This window comes from Pan troglodytes, chromosome 4 (assembly GCF_028858775.2).
Source record: "Pan troglodytes isolate AG18354 chromosome 4, NHGRI_mPanTro3-v2.0_pri, whole genome shotgun sequence".
In the NCBI taxonomy this organism is placed as follows: domain Eukaryota; kingdom Metazoa; phylum Chordata; class Mammalia; order Primates; family Hominidae; genus Pan; species Pan troglodytes.
This window is the reverse complement of record NC_072402.2, coordinates 173,315,340-173,337,586: the sequence shown is the minus strand read 5'-3', so window position 1 is coordinate 173,337,586 and position 22,247 is coordinate 173,315,340. Positions and strand designations below refer to the sequence as shown.

Sequence of the window (22,247 nt, the reverse complement as noted above, 5' to 3'; positions counted from 1 at the left end):
ACTGCCTGGAAGGTCTTTCCTTACCTAGAGAGCTCTTACTCTTTTTTCAAACCCTGGCCTCCTCTGTCACCTCCTCCAGGAAGTCTTCCAGAGGTAGGTTCTCCATCCTCTCTCACTTCTACCTCCCTTGTACTCACCTCAGGCAGAGGCTTGTGCTTTCTGAGGTGGACAGAAAGGGGGTGTTTTTTTAATCCCATTGGGCAGAGTTTTGAGTTTTCAAGGCCCTGGGAGCACTCTCTTCTTAGTGGAGTCCTGGTGATTCACCATGAGAATGTGTCTCCCCGGGAACTGAATTGTGGTGAGACGCAAAATACCACTTTTCTCTTCTATCCTTCCATCGGGTGGTGAAGAAGATGAGGACTTGGAGGGTGAAGATTTCCACAGAAAGAGGTAGAACTTGGCAGACAGCCCCAGGTCTGCCTGATGCCACAGCTTCCCTCTCACTGCCCCCAACTCATGAAACCCCAGAAGAAATGCCACTGGTATGCATGCAGTTAGAAAACCAGAGGGGCGAGGCCATCTAGAAAAGCAACCAAGCTGGTGACTGGGATGTGCTCCCCCTCCACGTTTATGAAATCAAGCCCAATACTTTCTTTTCCCTCTTCAGCGGGAAGTGAGACACCTTTTGCTGTTTTAGTACTTAAACCCCAGACACAGCCCTGTGGGAGCCTGGCAATTGCACACGAGCGGCCAACAATTTGGGGGAATCAGTTAAGGCTTGATTGGGCTTCTCACTCGGCCTGAAAGATAAATCTGATTTTCCAGGCAATAATGTACAACAGGAAAAGAAAATCCTGCATCCACGCAGCGACCGCTGTGCCCGACGCCCCTTCTGGGCGAGCGTCACGGCAACCCTGTGAAGTAGGTGGTTTGATCCTTACTCTACAGAACCGACACTGTGAGGAGTGAAGGGGAGCCGCCGGGCTGAAAGCAAGGACTCGGACATTGGACAGATCTGGGTTCTAATTCCAGCGCTGTCGCTGAAATAGCTTTGTGACCTTGGGCACGTGACTTCCAACTCTCTGAGCCTCAGTTTTCTCATGTGTAAAATGGTGATGCTACTACCTTCTCTTTGACTAGATGGCTGTGAAATGAAGACAGTAAAGGGATGGAAAACCCTTAGTGCCCGGCACCTGCTAGGTTCTTACCAATAACACTTTTGTCATTGGCTAAAGCTGCATGGCCAGCAAATAGCATTCATGTGCATGACACATACCGAGCAGCTTCCAGGGGAAGACACTGTGCTGGGGACTGGGCTACAGCGGTGGGCACAGCAGACACATCTGGAGCCCCCATCACAGGGGTGGGAGGAGACAACATCCGGGGCCTACTGTGGAGCTGCTTATTTATGGCAGCCGTGCTAAGAGTTATATAAAGGGAAATAGCACCGCCAGAATGTATCACGGTGTAGGTACGGAAGGCTTCCCCAAGGAAGCGATATTCGAGTTGAGATCGGTACAGATGGGAACAAGGTAACTGGGTGAACATGGGACAAGCTGATTCCAGAGAGAACAGCCACGGTGAACGTTTGGAGGAGAAAGATGGTGGGTTGTAGCCCAAGAACCCTGAGACGCCTCCGGCAGGTGGAGGGGAAGTTCGAGCAGAGAGGGTGATGTGATTGGAAGGTGGGAAAAGTGGCGCAGGGTCCCTGACCTCCTGCTGCAGATCAGGATTCGAGGGTGTGGCAGCTGGGGGTGGGCCGGAGCAGGTGGCTGCCCGGCACCGCCCAGTTCCTCATTCTCATGAGCTATTCGTTCTCAGAACTTTTCCCCTGTCATCGACCACTTCAAATGTTCCAGGTGCCTACTGAGGGTATCAGGAAGTGGCCCCAGCATCAGCACCCAAGGAGCAGCCCAAAATGGGCTGGGAGGGGTTATTTTGGGGTTGCAAGGAAGCAGGGAGTTATTTTAGTGTTGCAAGGAAGACAAGCCTCTCCAAGCCCAGAGTGGCTGCCCCGATACGAGCTGCGGACCAATGTGGCTTCAGCCCAGAGAGTCAGAGCTGAAATGATCCCTGGCCTTCCCAGGGAGCCCTTTCTTCCCACTTAACATGGCAGAACAGCTTCATTTAAGAAATGCTGACCAATACATCGAAAAGATACCTGAGCTCATGTTTTTCACAGCACTATTCACAGTAGCTAAGATATGGAATCAACCTACATGTCCATCAGTGAATGACTGCATAAAGAAAAAGTAACAGGGCACAGTGATTCACACCTGCAGTCCCAGCATTTTGGGAGGCTGAGGTGGGAGAATTGGCCGGGAATTTGAGACCAGCCTGGGCAACGTAGTGAGACCCTATATCTACAAAAAGTTTAAAAATTAGCTGGGCATAGTTGTGCACGCCTGTAGTGCAGGCTACTCGTGAGGCTGAGGTGGGAAGATCGCTTGAGCCCAGGGGTTCAAGGCTGCAGTGAACTGAGATCATGCCACTGCACTCCAGCCTGGGCAACTGAGTGAGAACCTGCCTCAAAAAAGAAAGAAAGAAAAGAAAAGAAGGAAAAAAGAAACAGAAACAGTGGTATACAGACACACACACACACAAAATGGAATACCATTCAGCCATAAAAAAGAATGAAATCTTGTCTTTTGCAATATTTGACTTTCTGTGTCTGCCTTGTTTTAGTTAAAATAATATCCTCCAGTGCAACTGGAGTCAAATATTGCACGTTCTCACTCAGAAGTGGATGGTAAAAAATGTGTACACATGGACTTAGCACACACAATGCCAGACAATGGAGACTCTGAAGGGTGAGGAGGTGGGTGATAAGAAATTACTTAATAAGTATGATATACATTATTTGGGTGATAGATATGATAAGACTTGACTTGACCACTATGCAATCTATGTACGTTACATAATTGCACTTGTACTCTATAAATTTATACAAATTTTAAAAAACCTGGAAAAAACTGCTGACGGCCCACTATGTGCTAGGAGTTTGGGCTCCTTCTTGCCTTTGCCCAGGAGCCGGAGACGAGCCCTGGGGCAGGGGCTGAGGATACATAGGAACAGGGTGTGGTGGTCCCAATCCTCTAGAAGTTCAGACACAGTAAGAGATGGCTAATAAGAGCTGTGGGTGGAGGCCACACAGGTGTGGGAACTGGGACACTGGAGCTTTGGCTCTGAGGGCGGTAGCAAGCAACAGCTCTGTGTGTGCGCACGTGCGGGCGTGGATGTGCGCATACCACAGTGTGTACTCTGGCACACACATACCTATTTGTGGAAGGAAGCATTTTCTTGGGTCTGGAAAACCCCGTTAATGTTAAAATCACTCAGACTGCTGACCCAGCAGTTGCACTTCTAGGAGTCTGTCCTGTGATTCCCCAAAGCACTGCTTGTGTAGGCAAAGTCTGGGAAGTGTAAACGTGCACGTGACAGAACGTGGTGAAGCCGTCCAAAAGACTTAGATTGTCTGGGCTGATGGGGGGGCCTCCAAAAGTGTGCCGATGCTGAGTGTGATATGCACAAGGGAGAACACACGTGTGCATACCCACGCATCTACACATGTTAACATCGGTCAAGGAGTGGCTCAGGAGGGCGACAGTGAGAGGGTAGGGATGGCTGCCTCCAGGGAGGAAATGGGAGCTGGGACAGGACGGGAGAAAGGCTTCTTTTTCACCATGTGTCTCTTGGGACCTTTTCAATCTTTCCACCTTGTGTATGTATCACCTACTCAAAACCTAATAGATGTATAGTTTGACAGGTGGAGAATGGAAGGAGAAGGGTATGCTGAGCAGAGGGAACAACACACAAAGGAATGGAAGCTGGAGGACTAGCTCATGCTTAGGAGTGAGACAGGGCCATATGGTTGAGATGGGCTCCAGGCTAGGGTTGGGTGAGGGTTGATGCTTGGTCCCCTCAGTCCAGATGCCCCTTTATAAAAAGTCCTCTACCTCCAAGCTCATAGCCCTCAGGGCCCATCCTCTCCTCTCAATCATTGCACAGGTTTTGCAATCCAACTGTCCTGGTCTTTGAGCATGCCACGGCCTTCCAATTCCCCTCCTGTTGTTAGGATAAAAATGGCAATGCCTGCTATGCCCTGTGTGATTGGCCCCCGCCAACCTCTTCAGCTAGTTCTCAACAGGAAAATGTAGCTGGGGATGGAGTGCTTGGGAGTTTGGACTTAGTTCTGAAGATAATAAGGAGTCATTGAAGGTTCAATCATCAGCCGTAAGATCACCCAGGGAACTGGTAGCAGATATGGGACCCCATATCTCTTGATTTCAACCCATGAGAATGATACTACTACAAATTGGCATATAAAGAATGCTTACTTCATGACAGGCCTGCCATTATCTCATTTAATCTCTACCACAACAATGTGAGGCAAGAGATTTTTCTTTTCCCCATTTTACAAACACAGACGCTGAGGCTTAGCAAAATTAAGGAAATTGTCCAAAGTTTCAAAAACAGTAAGTGGCAAAGTCAGGATTTGAACCGAGGTCTGTCAGCCTCCAGAGTCCCTGTTCTCGGCCTCCACATATTTGGCTTTGCAGGTGGAGAAAGGACTTTGGGCTTTTAAAAGAGATGGCATGATTGCAGTTGTATCAACAGCACAAGACACTTCCTCCCTTGTGATAACATACAAACATCTTTCATCTTTGTGGTTGCAGGTGTCTAACTCCTTCCTGGCAGGACATTTGGTCAAAGCCCATAGGCAGGAAAAGACTTCTGGCTGTGGCTGTTCCTTGGAGAGAAAGCCCCCAGCCTCCCAGGAGCTTTGGTCCTGCCCCTTTATTTCTTCTGAGTCAGGAGGGGTGCAAAGGCATGACTTGTTCTTGCTTCTGTCTTCAAGCATGTCTTGTCCCAAGCTCTGCAGCCCCCAGCGGGACCCCTCTGCACAGGCTGAAAAGTGAATGGATCTGAATGTTGTCTGGAATTTGGAATTGGGGGCAGGTTCTGTAACTGGTGTTGTTGGCACAGACTGGGAAGAGTCTCACTACCCCCGAGACGTGTGTCCTCCAGCTCAGCGCTAGATGGTGGGGTCAGAGTGGACACTTTATGATGATGAGTGTCATCCCCTAGGCATCATAGTGAGGGAGAGGGGGACCTGGACTTGAAGCAAGGACCCTGGCCACTTCCATTTCCCGAGCACCTACCACGTGCCGGGCACCTGACAGATGATAATAATAGTATCTGGATAGCGAGATTGTCATGTTCCCATTTGATAGATGGTGAAACTGAGGTTTGGAAAGCTCACTTGTCTGGGGCCACACAGCCAGTAAAGAGGCAGGCAGGGCTTTGAACATCCATATCCCCAGACCCCCCCTGCCGCAGAAGGCATGAAACCAGCCTCGGCACTGATTTGTGTGACCAGTTCTTGCGTGATGTTTCCTTATCAGTGAGAGACTCACACCATTTGCTTGGCCTCTGCCAACAGCGGATGTGGGAACCTGAAGCTGCCATCTGATGACAAAATTCCTTAGTTTTTGTTTGTATGGGAAAGGCTTTATTTATCTTTCACATTGAAAAAGAAAATTGAGGTGGCCGGGTGTGGTGGCTCACGTCTGTAATCCTAGCACTTTAGGAGGCTGAGGCGGGTGGATCACCTGAGGTCAGGAGTTCGAGACCAGCCTGGCCAACATGGCAAAACTCTGTCTGTACTAAAAATATAAAAATTAGCAGGGCGTGGTGGCGGGCATCTGTAATCGAAGCTACTCGGGACGCTGAGGCAAGAGAATGACTTAAACCCAGGGGGGCGGAGGTTGCATTGAGCGGAGATCGTGCCACTGCACTCCAGCCGGGGCGATACAGCAAGACTCCGTCAAAAAAAAAAAAAAAAAAAAAAAAAAACTGAGGTGAAATTCATATAACACACAATGCACCGTGTTACAGTGTACAGTGTTGGGGAGCATTCAGTACCTTCACCATGTTGTGCAACCACCACCTGTCTCTGGTTCCAAAACATTTTCATCACCCCAGAAGCAGTCCTTGTTCCCATTGTCAGTCGCTCCTGCTTCCTCCCTTTCCCTAGCCCCTGGCAGCCGCCGACCTGCTTTCTGTCTCTGTAGACTTGTCTTTTCTGCATATTGTGGGCACAAAGTGCATATAAATCATGAAGTGAGGGGCTAGAAAAGGACCCCCGATTCTTTTTTCTAACCTGCTCCTCCCCAGCCTCCAAACACCTGGTTGCTCAGGCTAAACACTTAGGCATTCTTCTTGATTCCCATCTTTCCTTCACCTCTGACATCCAACCCATCAGCAAACCCTGTCTGCCTGTGAAACGCGCACATGCATACACACACGCACACACACACATCTACTCTCCTTTGCAGCTGCCCCCGTCCTAGTTCGAGCCATCACCCTCTCTTGCCTGAAGTTTTGAGACAGGTCCTGACCAGCCTCCCTGCTGCTGGCGCTTGAATCACTAGCACCTGCCTGCTTCTGCCTCACCAGTTTTGTCCTGTTACACGCTCTTACCGCTGGCTCAGAAGGCCCCTTATGATCGGCATCCCCTGCAACCTGCTCCATCTCCTCTTTTACCACCCGAGGCCTCAGTGGGTGCACACTGGCCCCCCTAACCTTGCTCTTATTCCTCAGATACTACACACCTGCTCCTCCCCAGAGCTTGGTCTGTGACCTGCTGATGACCTGGACATTCCCATCTCGGTACACACATCAGCTCTGCCGAGGGGCCTCCTGGACCCCTCCAAGGCAGCTCAATTCACCCTCTTTAATATCCCCCACCCCACACGGCCCTCCTAGCATTTCGTGTGTTTCTCTATTGGTTCACTATTTGTGTCTCCCTACTGGAATGAGAGCTTGGCGAGGGTCAGGATCCAGGGTCCAGGATCCACTCCACCTTGCTCCCCAACAGGCACATAATGCGGGATGTGTTAACACTCAGTTGGCTAAACGCACTTGAAAATAACCATCGTAACAATATCGTATCCCATTTACTGGGTACTTTGAAAGTGTCAGGTAATCTGTGAAATATTTTACGTACATTATCCCATTTAATCTCTTCAACAACCCTATTATGTGGGTACCACTATTCATCTCTATCTTATAGATAAGAAAATTAAGGTTTATGATGTTTTGTGACTTGGCCAAAGTCCTCCATCTGCAGTGGGCTGGCGAGCGTGGCAGAGGCCTGGGGAGGGAGTTTTCAGGGCAGGGGTGAGATGGGATAGCTGAAGAGTCTGCCTTGGTTCTTGGGGAGATGAGATGTGGATCGCCAATGTTTTCAGAGAAGCCCACATCCCTGCCACCCAGGGGCAAAACTGCTCAGGGGCAGGAGCTGGGGTGGGAAGAACACTGGGCTGGGAATCCGGATCCTGAGTTTGTGTCTCTGGTGTGACTCTGACTTGCTGTGTTACCTCAAGCAAGTTTCATATCCTCAGTTTCCTCAGCAGAAAATTGTGGAGATGGGCTTAGAATATTTCAAAGGTCTCTTCCAGCAACTGTGTGTGTGTGTGGAGGGGAGAAGGGAAGGAATCATGAGCCCTCCATAGTAAAATAGGAGAGCTCTGGGTGGAAACAAAACACAGTGCTCCTCACGTTCAGGAACCCCTTCTGTAGCACCCCAGAGAGGCAGTCATCCCGGCTCTCCTTGCACACCTCCATCGATGCGGGGCTTACTATCTTACAAAGTGTTTGCCAATGAGTCACAGCCATTTAAGGACATTTACAGAGCTCTACACCCTCTTTCTTTTGGAGGTCATACCTCACTGCATAATAAATACGTTGCAATTTATGCACTTTCCAAAGAAAATATAATTTGTATATGGCTATTTGACTTAGGCAGCTGACTTTGACCAGCTGGCATAATGTTACATTTGCAGATGTTCAATTGAACATTTAATACTTGCAATTTTGTGGGTTTCTTTTTGTATTTTATACCTGGCACTTTGTGTGTATGTATGTGTGTTTGCAAAGTTTTTTGTGTGTCTCTGAAAAGCTCTGAGGTTCAGAGAAGAAGTCCAAATTCCTTTTTCCAGGCTGGCTATCACCACCATCATCACCATCACCTCCACCATCAGTAGCAGCTGTGGCCACATAAACTGGATACCAGCGCTGCCACTGACAACGCTGTCTCTTCCTCCCTCTCTTTTCTCTCCCCCAGCCTCATTCCTTGGAGGTTTTGCCCTTCTGCCAAGGTACAACTTTCTCTTACAGGCAGAAGTCCTGCAACCAGCTGGGTCACCTTAAAGATATCAGCAGCAAACAGATAACACTTGCCAGGAACATTTATACCCGTTGATTATCTTATGCAACCTCTGCTCTGCTGAGAAAAACCAAGCCCATGCGGTGCCCCACAAACCCTTGGGCAATCCATCTGGCTCCTGTGAACTTTCTAATATGAGTCCTCAGCTTCTCTTTTCCTCACTCGGAGGCTTCTGTGCACAGAACTGTCCTCCAGTTCCCCAAAGCACTGCCCCATCCCCACGCAGCACTCTCAACAGACATTAGACGTCTGGTTATACATTCTTGGCATCTTGTACTTCCAGCATGGCACTTAGCATACCTTGTTATTAACCCCATGTGCGCCATTCTTTCTTTCTCTGTTGGCCCCTGCCGGGTGAGTATAAGCGCCACAGGGCAGGGCCCATGTCTGTTTGCCCACTACTGCATTCAGATGAGGCTTGTTAAGCATTGTTACAGGCCCAAATCTGGATATGGCCTGGCAAAGCAAATGAAGAACCAGCCCAGGCAGCTGTCTGCCTGGAAGGGATTTTCATCATCCTGATGTGGCCAGTCTTTGGCCAGCAATGAGGGTGGGGATTAGGATTAATCATGGAGACTCTCCAAGGGTCTCTGGTGGGCTCAAGGGTCTTGAGGGTTCTGCCCCAGGCAGGTGGTTGCATTTGCAGCCTGGCTGTGGCGGTGCTCTCAGGCACACTGCTGGTCCGAGGGGAGGCTGTGGGATTTCTGAATCATCTATTAGTAGGACCGAGGACAGGAAATAGCCTAGTGGTCACTGTGAGTGGAAGAGTCCCTGTCCAGCATTTCAGATGGATGGCCAGGCTACCTCTCCTTGATTACCTCCAAAGATGGGGAGGTCATTTCCTTCAAACAACATGTGTCTCCCCTAGTTTTAAAATTTTTGGACAGCAAAGATGGAATCAATGGCCACAGGCTGAATTCAGTCTACTGAGGAGTGCTGTTGGGTTCAAACAATGTTTATCAATTTTTTTAAAGAAGCAACATTGAACAATCAGGAGATTTCATGTAAAAAGTCTAGATTTCCAGTTACTTTAAAAAAAAAATTTTTGTTTGAGGCAGGGTCTCACTATGTTGCCCAGGCTGGTCTTGGACTGCTGAGCTCAAGAGATCCCTCTGCTTTGGCCCCCTGAGTAGCTGGGATTACAGGCCTAGCTCCAATTACTCTTGAAAACCAGCCCTGGCCCTCGTTCCCACCTGTCCCCTTTGGATTGGAGCCTGGTGCTAGAAGCCTGTTTGGCCAGACACAGGCCCACCAGGGAGTGACACCGAGCAGTGATGCCCCCTGCCTGGCCTCGGAAGCATCAGAGTTTGTCACCCCGAGGGGGCTGCTCCTGGGTTAGTAAAATTTGGGCTCCTTGGAAAAGCAGCATCAAGTCACGGAAGTGTCCAGTCTTCCTATTCTCTTCAGTCCATGAACGGTAAAGGCAGGATTCCTTTAGTGGAGCTCTAGTGCTCTTTAAAAGCATTAAAAGGGACCTTGCTTGGATCCTGATGTGAACGTAATCGTGGGACAAAGGCATCTTGAAGCAATCAGGGAAACTTGAATGCGAATCAGGTGTTAGGTTATGTTAAGGAATTGTGTTCCTTCTGTCATTCTGTTAGCTGCAGCAATGGGAGGGTGCCATGTGCTCGTCAGTTAGAAATAAACACAAACACTGAAGCTAGGCACCGTGGCCCACGCCTGTAATCCCAGCACTTCGGGAGGCCGAGGTGGGTGGATCGCTTGAGATCAGGAGTTTGAAACCAGCCTGGCCAACATAGTGAAACCCCATCTCTACTAAAAATACAAGAACTAGCCGGGTGTGCTGGTGTGTGCCTGTAATGCCAGCTACTCAGGAGGCTGAGGCAGGAGAATCACTTGAACTTGGCAGGCGGAGGTTGCAGTGAGCCGAGATCGCACCACTGCACTCCAGCCTGGGCGACAGAGTGAGGCTCTGTCTCAAAAAAAAAAAAAAAAAAGAAATTCTTACAAGCACAGTTCCAGGATGCCTTGGATTTTCTTTAAAATATTCACATGAACAAACAAAAAATATTATATGGTGGTGGGGATGAAAGACGATTGGCAAAATGCTGAAAATAGTGAGGCTGGGAAAAGGGGATGTGGGGTTCATCATTCTCTCCTCTCTGTGTCTCTTTGGAACCTCAAAAACAAATGCATTTAACAAAGCAGGGGCCAGGTGCTGTGGCTCAGGCCTGTAATCCCAGCACTTTGGAAGGCCGAGGCAGGAGGATCGCCTGGGCCCAGGAGGTGGAGGCTGCACTCAGTTATGACTGTGCCACTGCACTCCAGCCTGAGCTGGAGGAGACCCCATCTCACAAAACAAAACAAAAACCAAAGCAGGGACCTCCTGGGGAACTGCACGATTGATTCTTTGTGGACATTGTCGCACTTTGTTCCGTGATTCTGCACTGAGTGAGTCGTGCCCTCAACATCCCTTCCATGCTGGGGAGCTCCCCTCTCCCCTGCTTCTCCCACCCTCTTTCTGGATTTGGACAACTCTGCCCTGACCTTGCTGCCCTTCCCTAAGAGTCTTTGAGTGCCTGTCACCCTCGCTCTGCTTCTGGGAGCACGCGATTGTTACTGGACAGCCTGCAGAATGGCTGGACTCCTCCTCACTGACCAGCCTGGGCCCTTCCTCCTAGCCGGCCCCTCACCGCGACTCTCATCTCAGTCTCCAGGACCTGATGAAAAAAGGCATCCTTCACAGCAGCTGCAGTGAGTTCTAGTTCAGCTCTGCTGCTACCAGTTAGTCAATTTTGGCCAGATGACTTTGCTTTGAGCCTCAATTTCCCTTACTTGTAAAATGGGGCTAATAACCCAGCCTCACAATGGAGTTGACACGTGTATGGGGTCAAGATCAAGACCCTTCTAGAGCCAACTTCCTGAGTAATATTCTCCTGCACCCCCACCCTGCGAGCAACAGCTGGGGGGGTCTCTGCCTCAGAATTCTCAACTGGAGGAAGGAAATCCCTGCAGTCCCCCGCTGTCTGACTGCTGTGCGGAGTCAGTGGGTAAATGTGTGCCAAGCCCCAGCACTCACTACTTTGTTCACACACCGTGAGCATAAATAGCGCACATGTGTGATGCACAAGCCCACACCACAGTGCTTGGCCCACACTGGCACCTGCCTTCCTCCAGCTCCCCAGGTGCCTGTGCCCCGCCCTGGTCCTTCCCCTTCCAGAACCTCATCCCCACACAGTCCCAGCCCTGGAGCACCAAACCATGGCTTTTCAACACCTGGCCCCTGCTTTGTTAAATGCATTTGTTTTTGAGGTTTCAAAGAGACGCAGCAGTAGAGAGGAGAGAATGATGAACCCCACATCCCCTTTTTCCAGCCTATTTTCAGCATTGTGCCAATCGTCTTGCATCCCCGCCACCACTTAATATTTTTTGTTTGTTCATGTGAATATTTTAAAGAAAATCCAAGTAGGTGGCCCACTTTCTAGGGATGCTCACTCTGCCCAATTAGAAATATACAGAACAACTGTAGGTATAACTGTATTCTCGACAATAGGCAATATTGGGAATGACCTATATGTTCAAAACTAGAAGAATGGTTAAATTATGTCATAACAAAATTACTACAGCTGTTACTATCACTTCTTGGAAACTATGAAATAATGAGGGGAAATGCTTATATTTAAGTCAAAAAATAGCAGGATTCAAATTGTAAGGAGACAATGATTATAACTATGAACTCCTAAATCTGTTAACTTACAGGGGATGTGGGGGGACAGCCAAAACCAAATGTATGCCTGGTAGGACAGACTGGATGGTATTAGTGGTTTTCTTTGGGTGGTCGTACTGGTTATTTTGTCTTCTTTGCACATTTCTTTGGCTTTTCCTTTTCTTTTTTTGGGGGGTGGGGGGAGGGACGGAGTTTTGCTCTTGTCACCCAGGCTGGAGTGCAATGGCGCAATCTTGGCTCACTGCAACGTTCACCTCCCAGGTTCAAGCGATTCTCCTGGCTTAGCCTCCTGAGTAGCTGCGATTACAGGCACCTGCCACCACGCCCAGCTAATTTTTGTATTTTTAGTAGAGATGAGTTTTCACCACGTTGGCCAGACTGGTCTCGAACTCCTGACCTCAGGTGATCTGCCTGCCTCAGCCTCCCAAAATGCTGGAATTACAGACATGAGCCACCGCACCCAGCCAGCACATTTCTTTATTCAAAGTTTTCTACATTGAGAGTTAAGTCTACAGTGACTAAAAAACAACACGTAAGGTACAAAATAGTATGTATAATATATTCCCCTTTGGGCCAAAAATAAGACTATACATTACATATATATATATATATATATATGCCTTTATTTGCAAAAAGAAAACCTGGGAGAATAAACCACAACAAATGAACAAAAGAAACCCCTTCTATTTTTTGAGCAGGGATTGGACAGACGGTGGCCAGGGTGCAGTGAGGCCTTTCATTGTGTACCCTGTAGATTGTACTTTTGAACCACATGAAGGTCTTATCTACTCAAAAAGTGAAAAGAAAAAACAACCATCTAATCAGTCTTTAGAAGAAGGCAGTATGGTCCCAAATGAGCTCTGTGGATATTTGTTAAAGGTGCTACTTCAAAAAAAGGAATCTGGAGGCCGGGCGCAGTGGCTCATGTCTGTAATCCCAGTGCTTTGGGAGGCAAGGCGGGTGGATCGCTTGAGCCCAGGAGTTCACCTGGGCAATATGGTGAAACCTTGTCTCTACAAAAAAAATACAAAAACTTAGCAGGGTGTGGTGCTACATGTCTGTAGTCCCAGCTACTTGGGAGGCTGAGGTGAGGAGGATCCCCTGAGCTGGGGAGGTCGAGGCTGCTGTGAGCTGAGATTGCACCACTGCACTCCAGCCTCAGTGACGGAGTGAGACTCTATCTCAAAAACCAAAAAAGGAATCTGCGCCTGAGTTCAAGGGTGAGTCACATCAACTGGGGTCTCTGTTGCAGACTTGACTGAACTCGTCATCCTGTGCTGTGACTGAGAGGGGCTGGGGGTGGCAGGGCTTCCAGAGAGCCAAATGACGCCCCAGATCCCACCTCCACAGAGCCTTCTCTGAGACTCTCGCTTCCAGGAACACAGTCTGGGGACTGCAGGGCAAGAAACTCCCACACTGGCCCAGCCTCTAGGTAGCAGAGCAGAGACAGGGATGAGGCTGGTCCTGGGGTCTCAGATCCCAGGGCCTCAGGGCTCAGGCAGGCAGGTGAAATGTGGCAGGCTGCACCCACAGTGGGGGTGCAGTGCCCAGCTGGATGGGGAGCCACTACACAGCTGTGGCCACTATGGGCTCAGTGCCATCAGAGCTCCACATTCTCCAGAAGCTGGAAATCTGGATGTTCAGTAAAATCTTCTGGGTTTGAAATAAAATGTCCTAACTTTTCAATGAAATCTCATTTAAAACTGTTGGCTCATTTTTTTTTCCCAAAAATATCTTGTGGTCTCTGCAAAAGTCCTCTGCCAGCTGCCATCTATGATCTTGGCATGTTCCTGGTGTTCTTGGAGAGCCAGGTCGGTTTCCAGGATTTCCTTCTTCCTTTTCTAATCACTCTTGCCCATTTTATAATCGCTTTGAGAGCTTGGCCTCAGTTGACATCACATTCACTGGTCAATTGTTTGGGGGAATCTGCCTTCTGCCAGTTTGACAATCAGACTGACAGGCACCCATTTCTGGCCCTGGGAGTGTGGTAAGGTGTTGAGAACTTTCTAGCTCTAGCAGTGGGCTTTCTCAGGGCAGCGAGTGCTCTGTGCCTGGAAGCAACAGTCAGTGGTCTTGTAGCCAGGACCCCTGCTCTGGGTTCTAACAGCCCTCTGATGCCAAGCAGGGATGCCCCTCCTGCCCACTCCAGCCTCAGTTTCCCCTCCCATCTTGCCGTCACACCCTCTGTGCTCCAGGCATCCAGGGCCTCTCACTGTTTCTTTAACTCTCTTTAATTCTCACACTTCTGTGCTTGTGCATATCCAGATCCCTGGGTCCGGACCTCCCTCTCCCGCTGCCTCTACTCCCCCTCTCCAGCCACCTGGAAAATGCCATGCTCAAATGCCAGCTCCTGCAGCTCCTGTGCCTCCTCGGTCATAGCAGGAACCCCGGGAGGCTGGCATCAGCTGTTCCTGTGTCATTCATTACTTAGATTCCTTCCTTTCCTTCAACCCATACCCCCTTCAGATGATTTTACCTCTCAGCTTTGAAGCTGTCCCTTCCTCTCCAGCTGCAGAGTACTGGCCTTCATCCCTGCACAAGATGAAGAAAAAGAGCCAGGGCATCCTGATTAAGTTCCTGGCCTCCTGCTCTCTCCTCAGCCCCACCCTCCTCCGCACTGTCTGGAGAAAAGGCATTTTAGAAAATGCAAACTGGATCGCCTCTATCCTCAGCTGAAAATCCTTTTGTGCAGGCCGTGTGCGGTGGCTCACGCCTGTAATCCCAGCACGTTAAGAGGCCACGGCAAGAAGATCTCTTGAGCCCAGGAGTTTGAGACCAGCCTGGGCAACATAGCGAGCCCCTGCCTCTACAAAGAAAAAAATAAAGCAGCATGCATGGTGGTGGGGCTCTCCTGTAGCCTCAGCTACTTGGGAGGCTGAGGTGGGAGGATTGCTTGAGCCCAGCAGGTCGAGGCTGCAGTGAGCCGTGAATTCGCCACTGCACTCCGGTTTGGGTGACAGAAAAAAAAAATCCTGCCATGGCTCCCACTGCCTACAGGACAAAATCCAAACACCTCAGCTTGATGCTGAAGACTTTTCAAGGTCTGCGCCGTTGATTCCTCTACTGCCTGCCCCCACTGCCCTGGGGTCTCAGGTCAAGCCTAATCATCCTGAATGCCCTGGACACCCCTGGACATTTTGCAGCTCTGTTTCCTTGTGCACGCCCTTTCTACATCTGGAACACCCAGACGCTCTGTGTCTATCTGCTGCATTCCCATGCACCTGTCTGCTTTCCACACTATGCTGGAATCTTATCAGGTGTATCCATTGCTGTATCTTCAGTGCACTGCCCAGGACTGAGCACGAGCAGGGCCCCAGGAAGCATTTGGTGAGTGACTGAATGTGTGAATGAATGGCCCTCATGTTAACAGAGGCTTTGGCTGTTAGATCATTCTCCCAGGAAAAATGGGCAATTCTAGAGCCCAGGGTGGCCAAAGTGTCCAGTCCTTGCTGGAGCTGGAGGTGTTTGCAATCCTCCCTCCTGTTCTTGGAGGTTGGGTGCCAGGTCAAAGCTGCCACATGCTCCTGCAGACTGTCCCCATGGGGCTGGCAATAATCAGCCACACTGCCTGCTCTAGTCCGTGACCAACTTGGCTCCAGCCACCCTTCTCTCACAGCAATGGCGCCAGGCCCGCACCCTCCTGGCATTGCTGTCACACGGCATCAGATAGGGGCAGAGCTGGAAAGGCCCTTTGCAATCAGCCAGTCCCACTTCTGGTTTTCAGATGGGGCAGCTGAGGCTCAGAGAGGGGAGGTGGCTTGCCCAGGGTCACACAGTAGTCAAAGGTGTAGTCACACCTGGAGTTCTTCAAGATCTTATCAAACAGGAAAATACGATCAAAGAAAACTTGAAGTGTGCTAGAGGGGGGCTGGAGAAGTGTCCTTGAGACTGGGAGGACAGGGAGGGCCTCTCTGGGGCTGATCCTTGAACTGCTGTGCAAAGGGCAAGCTGGGCAGAGGAACTGGCAACTACAAAGGGCCGGTGGGGAACGAGCTGGCCCTTTTGAGGCTTTGGCCAGAGCCGAGTGAGGAGAAATGCAGACAGTGCACGGGCAGGGCCTGATGGAGGGCACCTGATAGATTTCTATGGAGTTAGCATTTCAGTCCAAGTAAGGGAGTGACGCATTGAAGTTTAAAAGGTGACTCTGATCTGAATAGACAGTTCTCCAAAGAAGATACACAAATGGCCAACAAGCACACTGAAGGATGCTCAAAGTCATTAGCCCTCAGGGAAATGTAAACCGAAACCACAATGACACCACTTCACACCCACAAGGATGGCTAGAATCCAAAAGACCTAAGAAGCTTTGGAAAGGACTGGGACCTCCATGCACTGCTGGTGGGAATGTAAGACAGTGCAACCTCTTTGGAAACAGTTTGGCAATTCCTCAAACAGGCGCCAAGTCAAAGCTGCATCACCATGTGATCCAGCCATTCTACTCCGAGGCATATATTCAAGAGAAATGAAAATATATGTCTCCCCAAAAGCCTATATGCAAACGTTCACAGCAACATTATTCATTATAGCCCAAAAGCAGAAACAACCCAAATGCCCATCAACTGATGAATGAAGAAAATATGGTCTATCCGTATAATGGAATATTATTTAGCCATAACAAGGCATGAAGCGCTGATACATGCAACAACATGGATGAACCTTAAAAACATGCCAGGTGTAAGAAATCAGTCACAAAACCTATTGTATGATTCAATTTTTGTGAAATGTCCAGAATAGGCAAACCTATAGCGAGGGAAAGTAGACCTGTGGTTGCTGAGCCTTGAGTGGGAGTGGGGAGTGGATAGAGGGGTGAGTGCTAATGTGGACAGGTTTCTTTTGGGGATAGTGAAAATGGTCTGAAATCACATAGTGGTGATGGCTGCACAACTCTGTGTGAATATCCTAAAAATTATGGACTTGTCATTTGAATTGGTGACTTTTATAGTATATGAATTATGTCTCTATAACGCTCTGCTCTTACATTAAAAAAGAAGACCACCTTTGTTGCTTGAGGGGTGGGGGCAGAGGGGAAGCAGGGAGGCCAGGTGGCCAATAGAGCAACCTCAGGCTCAAAGGACCAGTGCTTTGAAGGCCCTTGGTAAACACCTGTGGCTACCTGAACCAGCTGATCCCTGGTCAGGAATGCTCTTCTCTTCCAGCCCAGGGTTTCTTAACCTCGGCACTATTGACATTTGGGACAGGATAACTTTTTGTTATGAGGGCTGTCCCGTGTATTGTGGGAAGTTTAGCAGCACATCTCTGGCGTCTACCCACTAGACGCCAGCACTCCCCCTCCCCAAGTTGTGACAATCAAAAATAGCTCCAGATGTTGACAAATGTCTTCCAAGGGGCAAAAATGTCTCCAGTTGAGAACCATCTTTCCAACCTCCCTGGCTCACCTGGTGAATTCCTACTTATCCTTCCTGATCTATTTCAAATATTATCCCCTCTGGGCAGTCTTCACCCTGCATCCTCTGAGGCCCCACAGTTTCCTAAACACCCCCTATCAAAGCCCTGAGGACCCTGCTTACACACCACTCTCCCCACACCCCACTGTCTGTAAGCTCCCTGTAGCAATGGCTTTTATTTATTTATTTATTTATTTATTTTTTGAGACAGAGTCTCACTGTCACCCAGGCTGGAGTGCAGTGGCACAATCTCGGCTCACTGCAACCTCCGCCTCCTGAGTTCAAGAGATTCTCCTGCCTCAGCCTCCCGAGTAGCTGGGACTACAGGCGCCTGCCATCACGCCTGGCTAATTTTTGTGTATTTTTAGTAGAGACAGGGTTTCACCATATTAGCCAGGCTGGTCTCGAACTCCTCACCTTGTGATCCTCCCGCCTCGGCCTCCTAAAGTGCTGGGATTACAGGCGTGAGCCACTGTGTCCAGCCTGAGACGGCATCTTATGTATGCCTAGGTCCCCAGTATCTGGCACAAACCCTTGCACTTTGGAGGTCATTGTGCCATTTCTTCACCTCTACAGTGCAGAGATGCATTGCTTTTTACAGCATCTCTGTGATCCCTGATTAAATGTTGGTTGATTGAATCTGTCAGCCCTTCCTGACCCTGATTAGGAGTGTAGGCCGTGGATTTAGATGGCCAGTGTTCGAATTCTGTTAGATACTGGGCAAGTGGCTGAACGCATGTTACTCTTAGTTTCCAATCTGAAAGTGAGACCCATAGGGTTATCATGGGAACATAGTAAGAATACAACAAACAACAGATATTATTGATATTAATAATTTTGTATTTCTTCTAAGGGGCCTGCCAGGCCTCGACATAGAGGTGCCCCTATTACTGACAAGCCTTCATGTGCCAGCCCCATCCTGGGTGCTGGCAAGGAGGAGACATCCTGGGTGCTGGCAACATCATCCCCATCTTTAAGGAGCCCTGGGGGAGGAGCATACCTGTAAACTGTAGGGTCCTAGAAGATCTGGTTTGAATGGAATCTTGAAGGATGAGTAGGATGGGGTTGCTAAGCAAAGGAGGGCATTGCAGGCAAGAGAAATTCCAAGTGGGAAGTTTGGAGGTGGGCAAGAACATAGTTAATTCAGCCAGCTGGATGTGGATTGTTGTAGGTGGACCAGCAGAGGGTGGGTGGGTGGGGTAGCTGGAGGCGATAAGGCTGGCCAGAGACTAAACCATCATGAGCCATGTATGCCAGTCTAAGGACTTTGGTCTTGATCCATTTGGTAATGAGGAGTCTTGGAATATTTTTGAGCAGGGGAGCAGTAGTCTCAGATCTGTATTACCAAATTGACAATAGGATAAAGGATGTATCAGAATTGGAGGGGACAAGATAAGAGACAAGAAGATGGTGAAAACTTCAATCTGGAAAACACTACTTGAACCCTTTTAGAGGCAATTCAGTCTCTATTGTAGGCCTGAGACAGGGCACCCTCAGATACGTGGCACCCATTTTACTGAACCGTAAGTTACCTTTTTTTCAATCAGGCACCCTCCTCCCTGCTCTCAGAACTCGAAGCCAGGTAGTCCACTAATTATTAAAGAACATGCTCATTGCATAAAATCTGGAAAGTCAAGAAAAAGTAGTCAGGGAACAAATCTCCCACAACCCCACCATCCATGGGCAAACACTGTTAACACTCTTTAGCCTATTTCCTTCCAGTCTTTTTTCTAAGCTCTTGCCACATATTTGGGACCCTGCCATCTGTATGCCAATGCAAAACATGTTTCCATTCATTACAAACTCTCAACTTTTGGTGGTCACATGGGTGTTCCATAATTTTGATTCCCTACTGTTGGACATTTAGGCACTTTCTGACTGTTGATGAATCTCTCTGCACGTGAAAGAGGCTTTGTGCATATCTCCATCCTTTCATTTGGATGATCTCCTCTTCTTTAAAACATTTTTTGGCAAAGGAACCTCTCTAGCCTGCTGGGACACGCTTTTCCCCATCATCAGGGATTTCTTCCTCTAGTCTGAATTAAACCCTTGGGATTGGAACTTAATCCTGTTTCCCTTACTTTGGGGTGTTGGCAGAGATGGACCACAGCTGGTCTTGTTTTTCCCATGGACGCATCGCCTGGGAGGGTCAGTAGTTAATCATCAGCCTAGGATGGAGAGTGGAATGTGCCTGTGAGCTCAGGAGAATCGGCCTAGGCTGAGATGAATAAAGACAAGGTTAACCGGGACAAGGTGATGGAGGAAGCAAAGAAATTGGTGGGCTGGGGTGAGTCAGTCTGATATCGGCTTCCTATGTAGTACTGAGTAGTGACCTTCCTTCCTTCCAGACCCTTAGAGAAATCCCTTGGCAAGAGTACCCCAACCCTGCTGCCAGGCTTCAGGCTCACTTTCTCCAGTGCTTTGTAGCAGTCCTTCCTGTGACACTTGGAACAAGAAGCCAGTGCTGATCGCGCACGTGCCAGGTGCCAGGCCCTGTGCTATGCCGCAACTTATACAGTCATATTTTGGGGCCAGCACGATACAACCAGAAGCACCCTGGAGGCGGGCAGACCTGGTTCCAGTCTCTGAACAGGCACTTCCTACCGGTGTGACCACATGGCAATCATTTACCTCTGGGAACCTCAGTTTCCTCATCTGTAAATTGGGATTTGATGGCACCAGTTTCCCAGGAGTGCTGTGGTGACTGTAACCAACGCCGTACTTGTAATGCACCGAGTACCAGGCCTGCAAGGAGCAGGTTCTCGAGATAAGTTATTTTCTCATGATATTGAATTCTCCTTATATCCTAGCTCAGATATAAGGAGAAAATGGCACCATCCAGACCCAGAGATGTCAAAAAATGTAATCTATCCAATTGCCTTGGATAACCTCCAGGGACAGGAAACTCATTAGTAGGTAGGAATTTATAACTTCCTTTTATAAATAAGGAAACTGAGGTGCTGAGAGATTATGCCAGGAGTCTTCACAGGACAAAAACTGCCATCTGAGAGACGTCATGTCTTACAGGAGCATCAGCCTCAGGACAGGTGTGCAGTGGAGGCTGAAGCTTCTGGGCCCCCCACATTCCCTAGGCCCTGCCCTGCTTCATGCCCAGCCCGGCCACCACCCAGCTTCACCGATTGACCCTCTCTGGCAAAGGACACAGAGGGGACCTGAGGCATACAAATGACTTCCCAAGAGGCAACCGCCTCCAGGACTGGGCCTATCTGATCTAGGGCATGACAGCTGCCACTGGGGGACACCACAGCACTTTCCTGCCCCACCTCTTTCGCCTCACAACACCTCATGGACAGGGTGGGGGATTAGCATGGCCCTGTTCATGGAGGAGGAAACTGAGGCTCTCAAGCTCAAGGTCACTGCCCAAATTGGGATTCCTATCAGAGGCCACTTGCTCGGCTCATCCCACAGGCAAATCCACGTCCAGATGTCCCCAGCAAGGACTCCCACCCGCTGAGCGCTGCCTGTTGTGGCTCCGGTCATCGGTCATCCGGCAGCGGGCGGCAGCCCAGCGGGATGAAGGCAGGTCGTTCTGGTTTCCTGAGACATAGAAGCCTCCTCCCCACCAGCCCCCGCTCTCCGCTGGCTTCCCTTTAGCAGAAAGTTGCTCCATGCTCCGACAGACACATCGCCGCGAGAAAATGCCACCACCCAGACCCGGAGACAAAACGGGGACTGTTTCGGCGCAAGTGGACTTTCCAAATCCACCCTTCGCGGGCAAAGGGGATATAAAGCCGACCCGCGTCCCGAGCACTGCTGTGCACCGGGGCTGCATCCCGAGCTCTCAACGCCCCCTTGGGGAAGGCACGACCCCCGCGGTCACAGACAAGGAAACTGAGGCTCGCAGGCCAGGCGGAGGCACCTGCCCAAGGTCAGGCACAGCCAGGGAGCGGTGGGGCCGGGGCTCGAACCCGGGTTCGCGGCCACGACGGCCGCCGGGGATCCCGAGCAGCCCCTCGGGCGGCTCCGCCAGCCCACGCCGGGTCCCCACGCCCGCCTGGGACCCCACCCCGAGCCGAGGCCCCGCGGGGAGGCGGCGGCCGCGTTACCTGGTGCTGCTGCCGCGGGTATTGGCTCCGCACCCGGTTCGCCTCGGTCCCGCGCCCGCGCCGGCTGCGCTCCGGGCAGGGATGCAGCGGGCGGCGCGCGCACGGCCTGCGCCCCGCGCCTCGCACCCACTTCCTCGTCTCCGCCCCCAACTCGCTCCTCCTTGCTCTCAACGCTCCTTCCCTTCCTTCCCTCTCCAAGTCTCTCTCTCTCCCTCTCTCTCTCTCTCAGCGCGCACACGCCCACATTTTCTCCCCCAGTCTCCCTCTCCCACGGTCTCACCCACTTTCTATTTTCCTTTCTCCTACACCCTCCCTCCTCATCTCGCCGACTCTGACACTTGCCCCTTCCTCTTCCTTTCTGCCACACTGCCCCCTCTTTCTCTCCCTTTTCTCCCTGGCTCCTTCCCTCTCCCCGCCCCGCAGATTGTGAGCCCGCCCTTGACCGGGCAACCGCCACCTGTGCAGATATTGGCTGAGTGGCCACAGCTGGAGGACCTGCCCCGGGTGGGCGCTAGACCCAGGAGTTCAGGTGGCATCCCTCACATTGGGCGCCCAGGACCCAGCTAGAGTCAGGCTAGAAGGGGGAAATAACTAGTTTTGAGGGAAAAGCTTGAATAATTCTGGAATCTGAAATCTAGAAACACAAATGCAGAAATTAATTAGTCCAGGGGTTATTAATCACACACACACACAAAAAAATCAGGAAACTTCAAAAACCCTACAGTGGCTTTGTTTTGGTTGAAGGAACGGATGAAGAGAGGGAAAAGTAAGGAAGTGGGCTTTGGGAAAAGGGGTTTTGGGGGTAGGGAGAATAACGCCTACCTTCCAGATGAGAAAATGGAGGCTCAGATGGGAAAACCCGTCTCCTAAATATCAAGATATCAAGGCCACTGTGCTAACCACACAGATCTCCGTGG

General features: G+C 50.1%; 1 protein-coding gene across 4 annotated transcripts in view; it reads right to left on the bottom strand.

Moving 5' to 3' along the window:
* Nucleotides 1–21,715, bottom strand: part of HRH2 (histamine receptor H2) — a 52,675-nt gene extending 30,960 nt beyond the window's left edge. For 2 of the 4 annotated variants that reach the window (XR_010156807.1, XM_009450086.4), the window contains exon 1: nucleotides 21,331–21,712. The gene's annotated coding sequence lies outside the window, so the exon portion shown is untranslated. Of the gene's footprint in view, nucleotides 1–137; nucleotides 473–21,330 lie in introns of those variants that run through there. The other 2 variants (XM_054684081.2, XM_009450087.5) reach the window with 2 other exon arrangements.
* Nucleotides 21,716–22,247: the final 532 nt, after the last annotated feature.